Raw genomic sequence first — 22,185 nt, forward strand, 5'->3', positions numbered from 1 at the left:
CGACAAATGATTCGTTTGCTTTTCAGAAAATTGAGTACGGTTGAGCATATCAAATTAAAAAACAAAACACTGAACAACATATTCGAAAATTCCGTAACAAAAAGAAAATAAATTCATCAGCTAACGTTGTGTTTCGGTTACAGAACAATTGCATTGATACAAACATTGTAGGTCATAAAATGATTTTTAAAAATGCTTATTTTAGATATCTCCAAATATCTTTGTAAGAGGCTTTCTCTCACGTTTCCTTTGCTCTATCACGCTAAGGTTTTATTAACATTTTATTTGGTATGTAGATTGTAAATAGCATTTTCAATGATCGCATGGGACACAATAGCATGCCCTTCAGATTCAAAAATAAAATAAAGTAAAAACTTTATTAGAATCGCTAAAATTGACAAAGTGGAAAATATTAGACGTTTGTACAAGTAAGTATATTGAATAAGAATATTAAGATGAAACTTGCTTTGCTCAAATTTGTCGATTGTAAATCTATGAACATTGAAAAAAATGGAGAATTAAAAAGATCTGTGAGCGAATTAATGACTAGAGTTACATTAAAATTTTTAATGTTTGTAATGAAGAATTTATCCAATATTTTGGCACGGATGGGATGGAAAGATATCAATTATGTGATATGCCCATAAATACTTTTTCTCAATATATAAGAAACTTAAATACGAACGCAGAAAGACTAAAAATAGAATTAAAAAGCAGTTTTTCGAAAGTTTTTTGTTGGACTGGGGAGATGTAAATAGGTATTGAAAAGTTTGAATTAAAACTAAATATTCAGACGCTTTAAAAAAGAAAAAGAAGAGAAATGTTCCATTTGCGCCATTAGATAAAACTGACATGGAATTAGAAAAAGTAGTGTTATTGAATACGCCTAAAGCATAAGTTAAAAGTAAAAGGAATCCTGTGTGTGCAGATTTTTCCACACGTTTAACAAAGCACTGAAAGGTTATCACTCGAGAAAAGATATTTTGGAAAAGTTGATTCGTGGCGCAGTTGATAGAGACGTTGAATCTCTACAGTTCCAGATGAACATTGTCTGAAGATAGCGGTTTCAATCCCACCCAAAGCGTGCCAGAGGTTAATTGGCCAAAATGTGGTGAGACGACAACAACTACGGATGGCAGTGATGGCTGAGAATGCAGTTAGGAGATTCGAAGTTCCTATCCGTCGCGGTTACCACCTGACGAAGGCCAGAGGAATTAGTTGGCCGAAACGTTGTGAATAAACAATCCAATAAAAGATGAAAAACAACAACTAATAAAGATGAGACTAGTAGTCCGAAATAAAAAATAAATTAATATATATAATGCTCATCTCAAAAATGAATTCCAATTAAGGAATAATATATATCCCTTAACGAGATAAAGAGGAAGGAAAGAAAATGGCAGGAGTCATTTGATAAAATAAAACTTATTCTCACATATGAATTATTTTCAACGGATTTTATCTAGATTTCGAAATCGTTGTAGCCACTGATGTTGGTTCATACGGCATTGGAACTTGTATTTTTCACAAATTGGAAGATGGTTGGCTAAAACCTATCGCTTACGCATCTCTTACATTATTGCTAGCAGAAAAGAGTTACTCATAAATTGAGAAAAAAACTATGCGTATTATTTTTGTGGTCATAAAAGTTTATCTTTCGCTCACAGAAAACATCTTTATTACAAACCGACTATAAACCACCGTAAACAATCTATAGGTTAAAAAAGGTTTTATCAACGGATACTGCAAATAGACTACAGAGATAAGGACCCATTCTCCTAAATTTAAATTACAAAATGGAGCATCTCCCATTGTCAAAAATCAGTTATGCTGAGAAATTATCTACATTTATTCCAAAGTATAGTGGAAGGCACAGTGATTGACTCTCAACAAACTTAGGGTAAAAATCCACAGTGTAACGTCATTAGAGAGCCTCGTGTAACATACGGGGAAATAAAGGAAAAGACGATGAAGAAGGATTTGTTATGAAAAACTCGGAAGTCTTCAATCGTTGATGGTGTACGGATTTCCGACGATCGGATGGTAATTCCTGCAGATTTGAAAAAAAAAAGAATTCTAAGAGTATTTTATGTCGGTCATCCCGGCATTTTCAGATTGAAATGTTTCGTATGAGTTATATATATATATTTTTTTTTTTTTTTTACACAGTGATCACCAATTATCAAGGCCCGTAAGCCACTCAGGGATAAGGGTTATTGCAAGTACATTACGTTAGTGAGGAGATTTTATGAAGTGTTTAATTAGGGGGGCGGTTCATTAGGAATTTGTTAACATTAGACTTGAAGACATCCAAGTTGTAGTCCGGAGGGAAGCAGGCAGACGGAACAGAGTTCCACAGGCGTGCAGTTCTAAGAAAGAAGCTTTGCTCATGAAATCCGCGTTTTGATATATATATATATTGGATGAGCATGAACAAAGATATTGAATATTCTGGGAAATTGTGTAAAGGTTCTTCTAGCAGCAAAGACACCTCCTATAATGTTTAGACCCTGGCATCATTTGGTCGAGCATAGTCTAGGATATGAATGATTTTTATTAGTTAATATTATTGAACAGATTCACAAAATGGCCGACAATATTAAAAAAGTAAGAGACCGACTATATAAGTAACAATGTTTTTTCCATGAATTGTTCGTACGTTTCGAGGTCGTGGACTGTCTTGTATCGGACATCGATACGCAACTTAAATCTAGTGAATCCAAAATATTCTTTCAAACGTTTTTAGTGTAACATGTCGTGATAGCGCTATATTATGTGAATATCGCTTATGAAATCGAACGGACAATTCAAGAATTTATACAAGTGTATGGGATGACTTCAAATAACAATTTTACATATTCCATAATGCTGGCAGAAGCAATATGTACAAGGAATATAAAACTGTTTTATCTTGGATTATTACAAACCCATAAGAAACCTGGATGTGAAACAAATTTTAGTAGGGGATAATTTAAAATCGGAGTAAAGTTTTCTTTCGAATCTTCAGTAATAATAAATACTATTGAACAACGGGAATAGTGAATAAACGGATTACATTTAAATCAAACGAGGAAAATATATTAGGGTGCTGTCGTAAATAATACCCCAGTAAACGAATAAGTGCATACCCTATTTTACAAGTTTCGGTTGCCAATTCTGCAAACAATTTTTAAATTCGAGCACAAAAATCAAGCGTAATATAGGGAATTCAATAAAATAAAATTGAAAAAGAAAAGGTATTGTCTCCATATGAAAGGAGGGTGTTACGGTGTGATGTGATCTACCCTATTTCGTGAATAGATTCTTCTAGACACTATATATAGAGAGCTACGACGAAGTATAATGGAATCATGAGTGACCGTTTTGTGTCTATATATATATATATATATATATATATATATATATATACTAGTCGCGGAGCCGATCTCATTTCGACAGAAATTTGGTTATTTAGATGGGCTTCTGTCTGTCAGGCTGGTGTATTGCCCTGTGTAGCCCTAGAAGGTGCATCCTCTCAAGCTTTGCCTCCTTCATTTGAGCTGGCGTTAGTTTATTGCTAACTGCCTTAAGAAACCTGATTCGGGAATCCCGTCAGGACTGCCCAGACTCTTTTACCAGGCATCTTATTCTTCCCACATCTTTTTGCCACATCTTTCTACAACAAAAAGAAAATTAATAGCATACTTTTGTGGTTGTCATAGCCACAGTATCAGACGCAGATGTTCTGTAAAATACTACTTTATACTTTTGCAAATATATTTTTGTAAATATACCTTTGTAAATATACTTTTATAAATTTTCTTTTATAAATATACTTTTGTAAATATACTTTTGTAAATATACTTCTGTAAATATACTTTTGTAAATATACTTTTTTTAAATACACTTTTGTAAATACACTTTTATAAATATACTTCTGTAAATATACTTTTGTAAATATACTTCTGTAAATATACTTTTGTAAATATACTTTTTTAAATACACTTTTGTAAATACACTTTTATAAATATACTTTTGTAAATATACTTTTGTAAATATACTTTTTTAAATATACTTTTATAAATATACTTTTATGAATACACTTTTTTAAATATACTTTTGTAAATATACTTTTTTAAATACACCTTTAATGAATCGACTTTTGTAAATATACTTTTGTAAATATACTTTTTTAAATATACTTTTTTAAATATACTTTTGTAAATACACTTTTATGAATACACTTCTGTAATATTCTTTTGTAAATATACTCTTTTAAATATACTTTTGTAAATATACTCTTTTAAATATACTTTTGTAAATATACTTTGTAAATAAACTTTTATAAATACACTTTTATAAATATTCTTTTTTAAATATACTTTTTTAAATATACTTTTGTAAGCACACTTTTATAAATACACTTTTGTAAATATACTTTTGTAAATATACTTTTGAAAATATACTTTTGTAAGCACACTTTTATAAATATACTTTTATAAATATACTTTTGTAAGCACACTTTTATAAATATACTTTTATAAATATACTTTTGTAAATATACTTTTGAAAATATACTTTTGTAAGCACACTTTTATAAATATACTTTTATGAATATACTTTTGTAAATATACTTTTGAAAATGCACTTTTGTAAATATACTTTTGTAAATATACTATTTTAAATATACTTTTGTAAATATACTTTTGTAAATAAACTTTTATAAATACACTTTTGTAAATATTCTTTTTTGAATATACTTTTTAAATATACTTTTGTAAGCACACTTTTATAAATATACTTTTGTAAATATACTTTTGTAAGCACACTTTTGTAAATATACTTTTATAAATATACTTTTATAAATATACCTTTGTAAATATACTTTTATAAATATATTTTGTAAATATACTTTTGTAAATATACTTTTGTAAATATACTTTTTGAAATATACTTTTTTAAATATACTTTTATAAATATATTTTATAAATATACTTTTGTAAATATACTTTTGTAAATACACTTTTGGAAATATACTTTTGTGAATATAATTTTATAAATATACTTTTGTAAATATACTTTTATAAATACACTTTTGTAAATATACTTTTGTAAATATACTTTTGTAATCACACTTTTATAAATATACTTTTATAAATATACTTTTGTAAGCACACTTTTATAAATATACTTTTATAAATATACTTTTGTAAGCACACTTTTATAAATATACTTTTGTAAATATACTTTTGTAAGCACACTTTTATAAATATACTTTTATAAATATACTCTTGTAAATATACTTTTGTAAATATACTTTTATAAATACACTTTTGTAAATATACTTTTGTAAGCACACTTTTATAAATATACTTTTGTAAATATACTTTTATAAGCACACTTTTATAAATATACTTTTATAAATATACTTTTGTAAATACACTTTTATAAATACACCTTTGTAAATACACTTTTATAAATATACTTTTATAAATATATTTTTATAAATATACTTTTGTAAATATACTTTTGTAAATACACTTTTGGAAATATATTTTTTTAAATATAATTTTATAAATATACTTTTGTAAATATACTTTTATAAATACACTTTTGTAAATATACTTTTTAAGTATACTTTTGTAAATGTACTTTTGTAAGCACACTTTTTTAAATATACTTTTATAAATATACTTTTGTAAATACACTTTTATAAATACACTTTTGTAAATACACTTTTGTAAATATACTTTTTTAAATACACTTTTGTAAATATACTTTTTTAAATACACTTTTATAAATACACTTTTATAAATATACTTTTGTAAATATACTTTTATAAATACACTTTTGTAAATACACTTTTGTAAATATACTTTTTAAATACACTTTTGTAAATATACTTTTTTAAATACACTTTTATAAATGCACTTTTGTAAATATACTTTTGTAAATATACTCTTTTAAGTATACTTTTATAAATACACACTTTAAATACATATCTGTAAATATACTTTTGTAAATATACTTCTGTAAATATACTTTTGTAAATATACCTCTGTAAATACAATTTTTAATATACCTTTGTAAATACACTTCTGTAATATACTTTTGTAAATATACTTTTTTAAATACACTTTTGTAAATATACTTTTGTAAATATACTGTGTCATCTCGATTATTATGGGCCATTCAATGTCACAACATAAATTCTATTACATTTAAGGGGTGTTTTATTTCGAAATTAGATTCTTTTATATGATTTTTCATTCATTTTATTTTACGAAAGTGTATTTTTACATTTCAATTAAAACATTATTTTATTGTCACATGTTGCTAGTCTCAATATTTTCTTTGCAAACTTTTATGACATATCTTCTTCAGAATTGTCTTTTTTATTTTCTACAGCTTGTGTAACAGCTCGTTTGACTTGTTGGTCTCGTGGTCTCCATAAGTTCGCTGTTCTGATACCTCATAGTAATACGGCTTCCTATTCCAGTAAAGTTTTTCCAAGAACTGCAAGCTTGTGAAACTCTCTCCCTGCTGACTGTTTTCCTCCTACCTATAACCTTGATCTTTTCAGGCCAACATGCATATCCTGTCTTTGCGATAATTATCATTTGTTTTCTTACATTCTTATATAAAGTGGTTTCACACCTTGTCTGAAGCGATTTCTGAAACGATATTCGGTTAATGGTAAATAAATTAATACTCATTCAAAAGTTTGAATAAGTCGATGTGTAATTATCAAAGTTACGTTAATACGAAAATTACGCTGACACATAAACACAATAAAATTAAGCAAGCAATGTAATCAATAAAGAGTATAAATAAAAGAAACATAATTTTAACAAATGATATCGTCGTTTGTTTTCTGTTACAGTAAGCCATTTCTTTACCTTCTTTGAAATAACTTGGAACAATTTGTCGTATCATACAAATATTTACAAAAATGTTGGATTATTTTTACTTGTTATTTTGAGATTAATTGTTTATTTGTATTGTTTGTTTTGTGTTGCCACAATTCTGATACTTAGTTTATTACTAGCTGGCAGCCGGCATTGTCCGGTCATACAATACGCTTAAACATGATATTTTAATTCATTCAGCTGGCGTATGCACTATTAAAGAATCAATCCTCTATTGATTATTTTATATTACGAAAAATAATTTGCCCAGTGGACTAATTCGCAAAAACAAATGTTTCTTTACAATATCACGTCAGCTGATATTTGGGCTTGATGATGAATGCCCTGGAAAATTCACTTCTGATTAATGTTTAGTTTTAAAATATGAAAACGAAGAAATGACTTGCGGCGATTTTTAAAGGCACCTCTTCATTTATCGTAAAATGAACTTATTAATTAGAAAAAAATTAAAATAGTGAAGCACACGAGGGCTTGAACAGAGGGTCATTCGATCTAGAGTCGAATGCTCTACCGCTGAGCTATATTTCCAGAAGATATTATATCTGGGGTTTTTAAGAAGAAATGATTTGTTAAGATTTCCCTAGGTCGGTGTAACGTAAAATATTCCCCTTTAAAATTCTTCTTTTTTATCTATAAAAGAGAAAAGCCAATTTTTAAGATCGGATTTTTTTCTATTTTCGATAATTATTGGATGAATATCTATACACAACATAGACAAACATATAAATTACCTTTGTGTGAAATTTGCAAAAGATAGGCTCAGCCGTTTTGGAACCTATGAGGAAGAAACTCACATACATATGCAAAGTGACTTTTTATATAAGAGTGGAGATGTATATTTTCTCGTTATTTTCAAAGAATTTTAGATATGTGATTAAAAACTACATTTTGAAATAACCTCGACACTCCTTCGTAAGATTCGTACCAGCCATCTGGAATTATCGACTCCCCTATAATTCGTATAAGAAATTGACCTCGACACTCCTCTGTCTTGCAGTTAAGAGGTCAGATGCACCTCCATAGTTGTACCACCTTATTATAATTTCTCAAACTTAAATACTTTTCTTTTTTCGCTTATTATTATGCAATCATTTATGTCCTTGCAATTAAATAAACCGTTTAAATGAAATACATTTGTATATTAAACAAATAACTGCTGACTATTAATGTGCTCTAAAGTCATTTAGCCGTGGCCTAAATTTAGTCATAAGAAACAATGGATACCCCTGTGAGAGTACTTTTGTGTGTAATTGTGAAGCCAGCGTTACGCAATCTACAACCACGCCTTTCCAGTGTCGGCACTGCTTAATTCTAGTAACGAGGAGAAATCCAGAACGACTAAAAAGAATGTCGAGACCAGCGGAGAGCACTTTTTTTTTTTACATAGGAATCATCACATTATCAAGGCCAAGAGGCCACTCAAGGATAAGGGTTAAAGAGTGTACAGTAGAAATTGGACAATATAGTAATCATTAGTAATGAAAATTTGGTAAATTTGATAACTTATATGGAACGGCTCATCAAGAACTTATTTACGTTAGACTTGAAGACAGCCATATTGTAGTCAGCCGGAAAGCAGGAAAACGGAAGACAATTCCACAGGCGTGCAGTTCTAAGAAAGAAGCTTTGTTCATGGAATCTACGTTTAGGTTTAGGCACAGATAAAGAGTGGGGGGAATTATTGATAGTGTTTACAGCTAGACGAGTGTTTCTTGTGAAAGTTTGGCGAGGGGGGACCATAGATTGAAGCTCAGTCGAACACTTTCCATGAAAATAACGATACATCAGAGACAAACTCGCTACATCTCTTCTGTGAGATAGAGGTTGCAGCGAAGAGAAAAGGACATCTCCTACGAGGCTACGAAGTCTATTTTGAACTCTATCAAGGCAGGCCAAGTCCTTTCTAGCAGCTCCTGCCCAGATGTGGCAACAGTATTCCATCTTTGGACGTACCTGGCTCTTATATAGATAGAGAATAGCATCAGCAGTGAGATATCTACCGGATCGATAGAAAGATCCCACCATTTTTCCAGCGGCCTTGGCAACAGATTTGATGTACGTGTTCCATTTAAGATCAGGAGTAATGGTCAAGCCAAGAAGCTTGTTAAAACTTGAGGCCTCCTGAAGACGAGAGCCATTCATTTCAATTGATGCCAGATGGGGATCAGAATGTTGATGATGTAAAGAGAGAAGCTTGGTTTTAGACGCATTAAAAGTAACCAGCCACTCCTTACCCCATTGTACTACGTGCTCAAGATCAGAGGAGAGAGAATTGGAGAGAACTTGGTCGTTTACTGTCTTAGATGTGCTACCATAAATGGTAGTGTCGTCAGCATAGATGTCTACAAATGATGTAGAATGTGATTTGGAAGATCATTAATATAGATCAGGAAAAGACTTGGGCCCAGGATGGATCCCTGAGGGACACCGGCATTAATACTGTGAGCTTCTGATTTTTGCCCCTCAACTACTACTCTTATACAGCTCCTGGTATTCCTAACTCGTCACCCATTTTAGTACTGACCAGGTTCAATATCGCTTAACTTCAGTTATCTAACGGGAACCGGTGTATCAACGTGATTATACCGTATGTCCTGAATTTATTTAATAAATATACAAAACATTAACTCTTGTCCAAGTTATAGCATGAAATGAATCATTTCAAAATGCATCGGTTTTGGGATTAAATAACTACATATGAATTGGTATGTTGTAAAGTCGAAAAATTAACTCAACTATGATTATAATACGAATATTAGTTTATTACTACGTAGTTTGGCTTTCAATTTATTAAAGAAGTTGAGTTTCAAATTTTAATAGACTAAATTTAAAATAAGTAAGGCTTTTTTATACCAATGAGACACCACTTATCAAAGCTAAAAGCCATTCGGGGATCAGATTTAATGTAATCAGTTGAATGATGAACAATACTATGAAACGATTCGAAACCATTGACAAAGGACGAATTTTATTACTAATGACTAAAAGAATTTATTACTAAAAAGATTATTCATTGTTCAAGGGGCACTGGTAAAGACATGAACGTCATCTACAGTGGTGAACGAGTTCATGCTGAGAATGTTTTGCAGTGAGACGATAGAGAAACACTAATAACTATCTCCTCGCATATTTTTGCTAGAATATCCTTTGCCTCCAAAACAGAGGATAGAATTCCCTGAGATCATCATCATCATGACGCAGCTCTTCATAGCTGAATATGACGAGTCAGGGTCTCGGTGCTTTATCCTACAATATTGTAACATTCCACGCTAAGCGTGGAAAGTTTCCCTACAAGTACATGCGTACTTTGGTAATCTTTTTGTTCAAACCTGGCCTTTATTTTTGCTTCTATTTTTGCCTTCTTTTTGTGAAGGTTACTGCGCCAGCAACTTCAGTCTGCTGCTAGCTATTCTCAATTTTTCGCATTCATATCCTTTGCCTTTAGATGGAGTTATATCACATACTTGTAGCAGGGTTTCTGTAAACCAATCTTCCTGTACCCATTTTCCAATTCTCCATACAATAGGATTTTGAGGATGCGATTGTTTTCCATTCTGGCGAGTACGGCTTCTATGCTGTCCATGATGGTTCTGTTGAGCACTTCAACATTTAGTATAAGATCGTTCCATTTAATTTTCATAATTTTTCTTATGGTGGTTCTGTCGTATTGCTTCCAAACTCTTTGTGTGGTCCATGTACAGGGTGTAGGTTTCTGGTGAATATAGTAAAGCATATAATGCCACTGTTTTATAAACTTTGCATTTTGTTTCTAGTCTAATGCCGTTCCTTGACCATAATTGTTTTCCTAGTTTATGAACGAAGCATACGCACTGGACGTGGTAGCTTATCTCCTTGCCTGCGCAGCCGTTGATAGTCAGTGTCTTTCCTAGGTACTTAAAGTCTGGCACCACTTTTAATTCCTCAATGTTTATCATGAGCGATGACGGGATCACGACCATCTAGCAGATTGTACAGTATACCCATATAGAAAAACAACAAAGGGGTGGTTTTGGGAAGTATTATGGTATTATGGCAGACGAACACTTAACCTAGACTACATCCCCACAAAAAAAGGAAGTGATGATTCAGAGGATGGTCTCATGACCACAGAACAGATACTACACTTACTTTCCAACTATATTCAATTATTACTGCTGAAAAAATAGCATTTCAAAATCGATACAAGTAAGGCTTGGTGGAATAGGAGTATGATTTTGTAATTTAAAGAGTTCTTATCATTTCTTAATTATTTACATATAATCAAAATATTTCCTGATTTAAATACTACAATTATTTTAGTTTTCACATCAATAATTTGGCCAAATCTAGCAAAATCGAGGAATTTTATTGAAAATCTTTAATGCAAAATACTCAGAAAACGATGAAAATTTAGATCAAATTTTTGGTATCAATATTTAATAAGTATATTATTCCTTTTGATATTTAAACTGAAATAAAAAAATCGACCTACTCTAATGAATACATATATATATACGTGTGTGTGTGTGTGTGTGTGTGTGTATTTTTAAGTGGTCTTAAATTTTTGATCAGCAGTGTATATGTACGTACACCTCCCATAGATATATATATATATATATATATATATATATATATATATATATATATATATGGGGTGTACGTACATATACACTGCTGATCAAAAATTTAAAAAGAAACCTTTGTTTAAAGGATAGATTTTAAACTCTTCCGACTTCAGGTTACTAATACTACAACCTAAAAGGTTATGGAAACAAAAAGCTACATTCCAAAGATTGTATTTAAAAATTTGCATTTTTATTAAATTAGACTTTTTACACATGATTAAAATTATAAGACAAACGATATAAATTGTTAGATTTATCGTAATTATAATGGTTTTAGTTCAGTTAGAGATTAGCAATCACTGTGTAAAAGTATTACCATGCCTAAAGCAAGAAAACTAATCAAAGTTTAGCGCTCTCGAATTCTAGGATTCCATAAGCAAGGTTTGTCACAGCAAGCGAAAGCAACTAAGGTAAATCGCACATAAACTGTTATTTGCAACTTTCTAAATAACACTGAGAATTATGGAAACGCAAAATCCTTTGGTAGGCCCCCCAAAATTTCTCCTGCATTGAGTAGGAGAATTAAACAGGTTGTTATAAATGACAAAAGACTTTCTTCTAGTCAAAGTAAGGCGGTTACAGATTGCTTCCACGTCACAGAGTGGACTGCTTAAGATTTGGTCGTGAATACCAAATCTGGGACGTTGAGAAGTGGAAGAAAATCCTGATTCCTAATGAGAAAAATTTCAATTTAGATAGTCCTGATAACTTCCAGCGATATTGGCATGACAAAAACATGCCCCTTGATTTTTTTCCATATGTCATAATGAGGAGAGTCGATAATGGTATGTGGTGCCTTTTCTTACAGAGGGACGATGAAGCTCTAGGTAGTGCAGGGTCGTCAAACAGCGGCTGGTTATGTTAGCATGCTACGAAAAGTATATTTTATGATGGAGGGTCATCGTTTGTGTGGGGATGGATGATTATTCGAACAGGATAATGCGACAATACACACTGCAAGACGGACCTTGAGCTTTCTACAAGAAAATGGAGTCCACCTCTTGGGACATCCTGCATACTCACCGGACTTGAACCTAATTGAAAATGTTTGGGGATGAATGACAAGAGAGGTTTATCGAAATGGCAAACAATATTCAACAAAAAGTGAACTTCGTGAAGCCATCTTCAGAAACTGGAGCAGGATCCCTCGCACCTTAATGAAAACCCTTATTTCTAGCATGCTCAAAAGAATTTTTGAAGTCATCAAAAGCAGTGGAGGTAGAACTGATTATTAAGTTTGTATTGTTGAATGTTTTCATACACTTTTTATACACTTTTTGTACAATTTAATAGAATTTTTGTCTTTGGTCTTATAATTTTGATCATTTGTAAAAAGTCTAATCTATATATCTATAAAAATGACAGTGTCTGTCTGTCTGTCTATACACATTTTCCTACACAATAACTCTGTCAATTTTTAGTCTACAGCCTGATATACAGGGTACTGAGATTTGGGAAAATCTTTATAATCCGTTTCGGCCAGAAATTTGGCTGTTAAGAGGTAAAACTTCACCTATTTGACTTTTGAGAACTCTACCAAACTCCTCCGCCAATTTTGGGTCTAAACACTTGAAATATTAGATATAGGTTCCTTGGACATGGATCTACTTAATAACTTGATTTGAGCCTAAAACAATAGATGCTAAGGGGTCATAATAGAGGTCAAAGAAAAAAATAACCTCTGCGGTCTCTACCAAATTTCTCAGAAAATTTCTGGTCTAAATATTTGAAATTTTATATAAAGGGTATTCAAAGATAAGGTAAGCTGTTTAATCGGTTTAGGTCGAAAATTTGAGCTACAAATATATAAATGTATGTATGTATGTATGTATGTATGTATGTATGTATGTATGTTTGCATGTCTGCCTAAAACTTTCGATAGCGGCGACGGATTTTCACAAGATCAGTATCGCTTTGAAGCTCGACCTTTCAGACGATAAATACCGAAAAATTGGCTAAAAACATTAATTTCTCCACCCTCAACTGAACACTTTTCTACAGGAGGGATCGCTTTTTTCACTGATATTTTCGAAAGTCATCCCCTCTTTTCGATTGTCTAGTCTTAATAGCCTACGTCACTTCCAGCTTGGCGGTGGTCGTAACAGCAAAGATGTCACGTTTTTTTCTCGTTCTTTTCCTCCTTCACGGTACTGTCACTTTCTTCTTTTTTTTTTTTTTTTGCTAAACACACCTCCAAACACCCGGGCAACGCCGGGTACCCATGCTAGTCTAATAAAAATGTAAATTTTAAAAATAAATCTTGGGAATGTAGATTTTTGTTTCCATAACCTTTTATATTGTAGTATTGGTAACCTTAAGTCGGAAGAGTTTAAAATCTATTCTTAAAAAAGTTTCTTTTTAAGATTTTTAAATGATCTTAAATTTTTGATTAGCAGTGTATATACATATCATGACGGACGCACATATAACCATATATATATATATATATATATATATATATATATATATATATATATATATATATATATATATGGGGCGTATGTATATCGTATATATAATAATTGAACAAGTTCCAATGTATTGATAAATTTAACTTAAGACCAATCTTTTATAAAGGTAGATAATAAAAGATAGAGTTTTATAATTATATTTTATAAAAAAACATCTAATGGTTTACACTAATCAATTCATGCGAAATTGTATTTTGCACTCGAAAGATCATTCTGTGAAAGAACAAAATATCTATTCTTGATATTTTAATCCCTATTTGATACTAAAAATAATTCTTCAAAAATTTGCTTTTGTTGTAGAAGCGTTTTTGTTTTTTTCTGCTGTTATTTTAATGGTTTATGAACTTTTTATCGGTTATTTGTTGTCGCAATCGATGCTTAATCTTTCTTCATTTTTAATCTTCTTGCATATCTCTGCTGTAACTGTATTTGGTTTATCACCAATTCAAGTATACTAGTTTTGAATGTTAGACTTCGTAGCTTAGTGGGGGGCCCTTTTATCTTCCCTGCAATCTATTTCTCATTGAAGAGACTACTGCAAACTCTTAAACCCTTATCCTCGAGTGGCCTCTGGGCCTTGATAAGTTGTAATTCCTTTGTAAAATTCTTTATAAGTAAGACTTTATAAGTAAGACTTTATGTATTTTCATCTTATGCTGCCAACGTAAGAAAAACAAGTAAATTTTAACACCTTTGTTCATCAATGAAAACATCATTTTTGTTTTGTACTTATTTCGCGTAAAATGTTTCACGGTTGGACTCTAGTCCGAAGTAATCAAGTTAAAGTTAATTAAAAACTTATAATTTGTGAGTTTTCAACGTTTTATTATTCTGTTATTGGGGCGTCATTTATATGAATGTAAGTTTACATACATATTAATGTAATCATAGTTATTGATATACTGATTTGTGCGTTTGTTAAGTTTTTGTTATGTAAGGTCGCGATTGATCGTAACGTTTCCACTCACGCAAGATGTAACGAAAAATTGCCTTCTTTCCCTCCAACGCGGTTTCTTTTATCCGACTCAAATCTCACACAGTTATGTGGGCTTATCACATTCTTCACGTCTTCTTGCATAAAATCAGGTACACATCTTGCATTTTCCCTTCTTTCTTCTTCTCTCTCCGAGTGGCAGAAAGAACGCACCCTTTGTCTCTTTGCGGTAAGGCTATTTGTAACATTATTACAACAATTTTTTGTTTCACTTTTTACAGCATTTTGTACGTTTCGGCACGGTACCTCTAATTCATGCTTTCGTACTTATATGATTACATGGAATGTTGTCAGTTGACAAATGAATTATTGTCAGATTGATAGTTTTTATCTAATAAATATTAGTTAATGAATAAAATGCAAAGGTTTGATAGATAGCATTCCAAGTTTACAATTGCATGGAGTTAATATGTTAAATAAAATATACTTTCAGCTTACTTAAATAAATGGATAGTTGTGATATAATGTAATTAAAGAAGAACAGTACTATCTGAATTTTGAGAATTGTTTTAATGCTGAAAGAGGTTTTATCATAATTTTTAGGTGAGTATGTTGAACTGTATGCAGGTTTAATCATCATTGTTGACATATCCGTTTATATCTATGTACGGATGTTACCGTGTTGTTTTGAGCTTGTGTGAACGTGTATAATATGCTATGTATGAATGTTATTAAGGGACGTAATAAAGGACAACACCTACTATAGTTTAGAAGCCAGTTTTGAATTTTGTCAAGCAGGATAAAGTGCTCCGAGCAACTCCCTCCCAGCATTGATAATTTGAGCTTCAGACTTTTTCCCATCTTGTATAAATTTATCGAAAAGAGAAAAGATTCGATGGTTGAAAAGACATCTCCAGATATTCCATAGCTGGAAATCTTGTGAAGTAAACTTTTATGCAAAGCCCTATCAAATGCTCTTGTTATGTCAAGAGCTATTGTTCTTGTTATGTCAAGAGCTATTGCTCTTGAGAGGAAACCTCCGCGGATACAACTTTCCCTGAGGTATGTTCATTTTCTATGCTGTCCTCACTGGGATCTTCCGACTACCCTGTTGTATCAGTTAAGATAAAAATGAAATATAATAGGTCCTCAGACGTACCTCTCCATCGTACAGTATATCGATACTCTATGGCTTACTGGGATAGCTTCCGCACATTTATATTAGATCTACCTCTGCATTGCATGTTTGAAAAGGATGTGTCCTCTATAGTATCAGACCCGACGGAATGGTTAATTGTAAGTATAGACCGTTTCATACCCTGAAAAATCTTCCAGCAAAAACCTAATAGCCAGCCGTGATTCTCCCCAGAATGTGCTACTGCCATTGCGTACGGAAATCACTTTTTCCATTGCTTCCAACGTAATAGATGTATTCCCTTGTGTGTCTGAAAACACGCTAAGCGACATACAAATATATGTGCGTGATGTTGCCAAGCTAATCAAAAACCTTGATTCCAGTAAAGCAACTGGCCCTGACGGTATCCTAATTATAGTGCTCAAAAAGCTACAACCAGAACTAGCGCCCATGCTTACAAAGTTATTTCAGCGTTGTCTTAAGGAGAAATGCTTCCCAACACCTTGCAAAATCTCATCAGTATGCCCTATTTTTAAGAATTCAGGTGATCATAGTGGTTAATGGACAGAAATCAGAAGCTCTCGGTATTAATGCTGGAGTCCCTCAAGGGTCCATCCTGGGCCCAACTCTCTTCCTGATCTGCATTAATGATCTTTCAAATCACATCCTTACATCATTCGTAGACATTTATGCTGACGACACTACAATGTATGGTAGCACATCAAAGACTGTAAACGACCAAGTTCTCTCTGATTCTCTCTCCGCTGATCTTGAGCACGTGGTACAATGGGGAAAGAGGTGGCTGATTACTTTTAATGCATCTAAAATCAAGCTTCTATCTTGACATCATCAACGCTCTGGTTCCCATCTGGCATCAATTGAAATGAACGGCTCTCGTCTTGAGGAGGTCTCATGTTTTAACAAGCTTCTGGGCTTGACCTTTACTCCCGATCTGAAATGGAATGTATATCAAATCCATTGCCATGGTCGCTAGAAAAAATGGTGGGATCCTTCTACAGCTCCAGTAGATATCTCCCTCCTAATGCAATTCTCTACCCGTATAAAAGCAAGGTAGGGCCAACGATCGAGTATTGTTGCCATATCTTGGCAGGAGCTACTAGAAACAGCTTATCCTGCCTTTACAGAGTTCAAAACAGACTTCGTAGCTTAGTGGGGGATACTCTTTTCATTTCCCTGCAACCTCTTTCCCACAGAAGAGACGTCGTGAGCCTGTCTCTGCTTTATCGTTATTTTCATGGCAAGTGCTCATCTGAGCTTCAATCTATGCCCCCCCCCCGCCGAACTTTCCCGAAAAACACCCGTCTAGCTAAAACCACTATCAATAGTTTCCCACACTCTTTATCAGTGCCTAAACCTAAATGTAGATTCCATGAACAACGCTTATTTCTTAGAACTGCACGCCTGTGGAACTCTCTTCCGATTGCCTGATTTCTAACTGACTATAATCTGATTGTCTTTAAGTCCAACGTAAACAAGTTCTTAATGAACTGTCCCCTACGTAATTTAATTTACAAAACTCCTACTACTTATGTCTACTACGTGAAAATCACATTGACTAATGTATACCGATTAACCCTTATCCTCGAGTGGCCTCCAGGGCTTGATAAGTGGTGATTTCTGTGTAAAAAAAAACAGGACGAATAAGCCAGTAGGGATGATTAAATTCGCATTGGAGCAAGGAGAGCTCCACTCTTAAAACATTTAACCAGATGTTTTTTTAATTGGATCTCGATATGGTAGAATTGACGTTCTTTAAGAGTAGCACTACTTTGTTTACAAAGCCATTCGGCGGAAGTAATGTCAAACAAATTTCAAGGATCGGATGATCAACACTATATAATATAGGGTTTTTAAAAGCAAATATAAAAATAGACGTTTAATTCGAACAGTCTTTATTTGAAATTTTATAACAAAATTATAATCTTTATAATAAAAATATGCTTATGAATTATTTTTTAATCAAACATTAGGTGTTGGTAATTTTATTTACATTAAACATAAAAAGTATATCTGTTATGAAAAAATATTTATGAACTGTTGTTTTTTTTCAACGAGAGTTTGTTTTAAAATATTTATGAACTGACTTTTTTATACATTTATGAACTTTTTGGCTTGCTTAAAAAATAGTTCATAAAATATATTGAAATAAAAACGGTTCATACATATTTTTATAATAGTTCTGTTTTTATGTTTGATGTAAAAAAATACCAATACCTGATGTTTAATTTAAAAAAAAAAACAGTTCATAAGCATTTTTATTATAAAGTTTATAGTTTTGTTATAAAAGTTCAAACAAAAACTGTTTTTTTTTTGTTTTTTTTTATTCAATTTTCACCCCAAACAAGGCACAGTGCCACTTTGAAGCAGGGGGCTACTATTAGGGAATTAATTAGCGGGGTCATTATGAAGGGAGAAGAGTAGAAAGATGTTTGTTAACATTACACTTGAACTTCTGCATATCATTGCAGTTGGGAAAGCAGAATCCCGGAAGGGAGTTCCAAAGACCCGCAGTTCTGGGGAAGAAACTATTGGAGTAAAAGGCTTTCTTGCACCTAGGGATCTCCACTGTAAAGGGATGAGACTTAGTAGCTTGTCGGGTTTGTCGGGGGTAAAACTTCTATTTTTATATTTGCGTTAAATAAAAAAAAACAGTTTATAAACACATTTTTTTATAAAGGTTATAATTTTGTTATAAATGTTCAAACAAATATTTTTTTAAATAAAACTTCTATTTTTATATCTGCTTAAAAAAAGCAACATTATATACAGCATTGGCCATCCGTACCTTAAAATTTGTCTGACGTCACTTCCGTTAATTGGCTTTGTGAACAAAGAAGTGCGACTTAACGAAAGCCGGTAGAATCTAACTGAACAAATTTAAAGGTGCCCCCTTTAGATGGTCATTATTAAATTGACATAATCGATAGACAAATACGAAGATATCTGAGCCTTTGTCGGGTTTTGTGAAAAGATTTATTATGATAAAGTGCTTTAATAGTATGAAAGTATTCAATTCGCCATTTTGATTAACAAAACAAGACCGGTGTATTAACATACGAATGAGCGACGCCATTTAATTTCGCCTTTCTATCAATACCTTTATAGGCTTTATAGGTCTTGCTAATTGAGCAAAAAAGACTTTGAATTCAGTGTACATCTCTGCAAGTTTCGGGTGTGCATAAAAAATGGAGAAGTTCAAACCATGGGAAAAAATATTAAATTCAGGTTGGGACAAATGCGAGGAAGAAATATGCTTATAGCAAGTGAGCTGTACAGAAACGTTTGTGATTTATTCCATTGAAGGAATACGTAAACTAACTTTATAAGTCCACCATATTCTTTATGAGAAAATATGCTATGCACACATCATTCTGCTTTAATTTATTATTTATTAATTTCTATTTACATCAGCTCTTGTTACAATACGTAATTTTATAATGGTTGTTTTGTGTATATATTTTTTTATTCCACCGTACAAATTATTCTATGTTTACAATGTGTATCAATTTAATTTCTTCGGGAAAATTGTTGCTTTAAACTTTAACATTTCTAACTTTTCGATGTTTAGCTCCAGCCCACGACGGGGAGATCCGACACAACATCCGGAAAGTGGTATTTGAAAAGCTAACACACTCCTCTAGCTTGAAAAATATGCCTGCTGGACAGCTCTATCTGTATTTCCTGGCAGAGGCTCCCCAGGCGATCAGTTATAAAGTAACTCATTATCAAATAGTGAGAAGGTAATGCCTGGAAGGTATATCGCTTAGTACTGCACATGATACAGGATGACACACTTCAGTTAAAAGACACCAAGCCATCTCAAAAATATCTAGACACTCGTTGAGACACAATTTACAAACATCGTCTAAATATTTACATATAATCATCCCACCTTAAATTTTTCCATTTGGATATTTTCTAACAATACTAACTCTATACTGCGAGGCTGATTTCAAGCTGATGACAACGCGATCGCTTTCATATCTTGTCATGATTACAATTTTTTGTTGAGCCGTTCTCTTAAATAATAAAATTCTGTTCAGTTTTAACCAGTCTCATAATTTTTAATGTTTTTATTTTTATTTATTTTTTTTTTACAATATAGTCACCGCTTATCAAGATCAGGAAGCCATTCAAAGATAAGGGTTAATGGGTCCAGTAATAGTGGAAATTAGATAATTTATTTCCGATCACGGTTCATAAAGAACTTCTCTACGTTAGACATGAAAACGACTATGTTATAGTCAGCTAGGAAACAGCTCCGCGTATTATGTTCCAAAGACGAGCAGTTCTAGGTTAAAAGTACTGCTTATAGAATTTTCGTTTGAATTTAGGTACAGATAGAGAGTAAAGGAAGTTACTGAAAGTAGTGTTAACTATGAGGTTGGTGCCAAAATAATGTCTCTTTTTTTCGTTTAACTATATATACAAAATGACATTATTTTTGCACCAACCTAATAGTGAGGTGTTGGCCGCGAATGACTTACTTGGCGAACCATAGAGCACCTGCCATAAAAATATTTAAAAAGTAGAGGCTCACAACGTCTCTTCCATGAGAAAGAGTTAACAGAGAAGAGAACAGAACATCGTCCACTAGATTTCGAAGTCGGTTTTGTATCTTGTTTGGGCAGGAAAAGATTCTCTGAGCAGCCCCTCCTCGGATTTGGCTGATTATACATGTAAATGATTGTATCGGGTGTGAAATTTCTTTTGGACCGGTAGAAGGATCCAACCATTTTCCGGCGAAATAGCCAATGGATTTGCTGTATGAGTTCCATCTAAAATCAAGAGTGAAGGTCAGCCTCAAAAGCTTGCGAAACTTATCAACTCTTATCCTCGGGTTACCTTAGGCCTTGATAAGTAGTGACTCGTTTGTACAAAAATAATTGCAATAATTGAAAAGCATTTGTTTCCTATCGTCTCCAATCCTTAAGATGTTTCTCTTATCGTCTAACGAACAAACACATCATTCTCGAAGTGTCTTTAAGTCTTGCTAATCGGTGACTCCTTAGTACAAAAAGCATTTGATGGCCTTAATTTCATAAAAATCGAGACAAACTATATATTATTTACTAATGAAATGTACTTTTGTAATTATAATATATTTTTAAATATTTGTTTTGACTATATGGTATTTATTTTATAATATTTTAATATATATAAATATATATATAAATATATATATATATATATGTATATATATTTATATATATATATATATACATAGTAAAATATTATTAAATAAATATATATATATATCACAGCTGCTAATCTTCGTTGTAAAGTCAACAAATACCTACAAGAATTTTTCCGCCTTCACATTTGCACTCCCATTTTGCAATGTTTGAACCAAATAATCGTATTTAAATAAACAACTTTTTCTGGCGTTAATAATTCCCTTTTCTCCATCTCTCTCTCTCTCTCTCTCTCTCTCTCTCTCTCTCTCTCTCTCTCTCTCTATCTATCTATCTATCTATCTATCTAACTAACTATCTCTATCTCTCTCTTACCTAGTATTTTTATTTCTCCCATTCCTCCACTCGCATGACCCTTTTTTTGTTCTTAAATCTGTTATTTCCCTCTATTTTGTTCTTCTTTCTTTCTTATTCTTTTTATTCCATTTATTTTCTATCATAATTCTTTCTTTTTCCATTTATTTTATTTTTCACTTTCATTGCCCTATCTCTCCGTTTTTTCTTCAAATTCGTTGTTTCGTTCCTACAAGACCAATTCTTTTGTTTATACAGAATATTTATTTCACTTTTTTTCCACTGCGCCCAAACACGCATATGTAAAAATATGTATTTTGGGAGAAATAGAAACAAAAATATTTAGTTTATAAAACCTTTATAGTTTTAATAATTTAATGATTTTCCGTCTCATCATATAAGTGGAAGGCATTAGAAATGACAATTGACATCAACCAAAATATTGTTACATCATTTGATTACAGAATACCATTAATATTAGCAACCATTTTGAACCGTTTCATAAAATGAATCATATCCTATATATATACATACATATATGTGTGTGTGTGTGCGCGCGCTTGTGTGTGCGTGCACACGCGCGCGCGCGCGCGCGCGTGTGTGTGTGTGTGTGTGTGTGTGTG

This window comes from Euprymna scolopes, chromosome 9 (assembly GCF_053919585.1).
Source record: "Euprymna scolopes isolate OS-2025 chromosome 9, ASM5391958v1, whole genome shotgun sequence".
NCBI lineage: Eukaryota > Metazoa > Mollusca > Cephalopoda > Sepiida > Sepiolidae > Euprymna > Euprymna scolopes.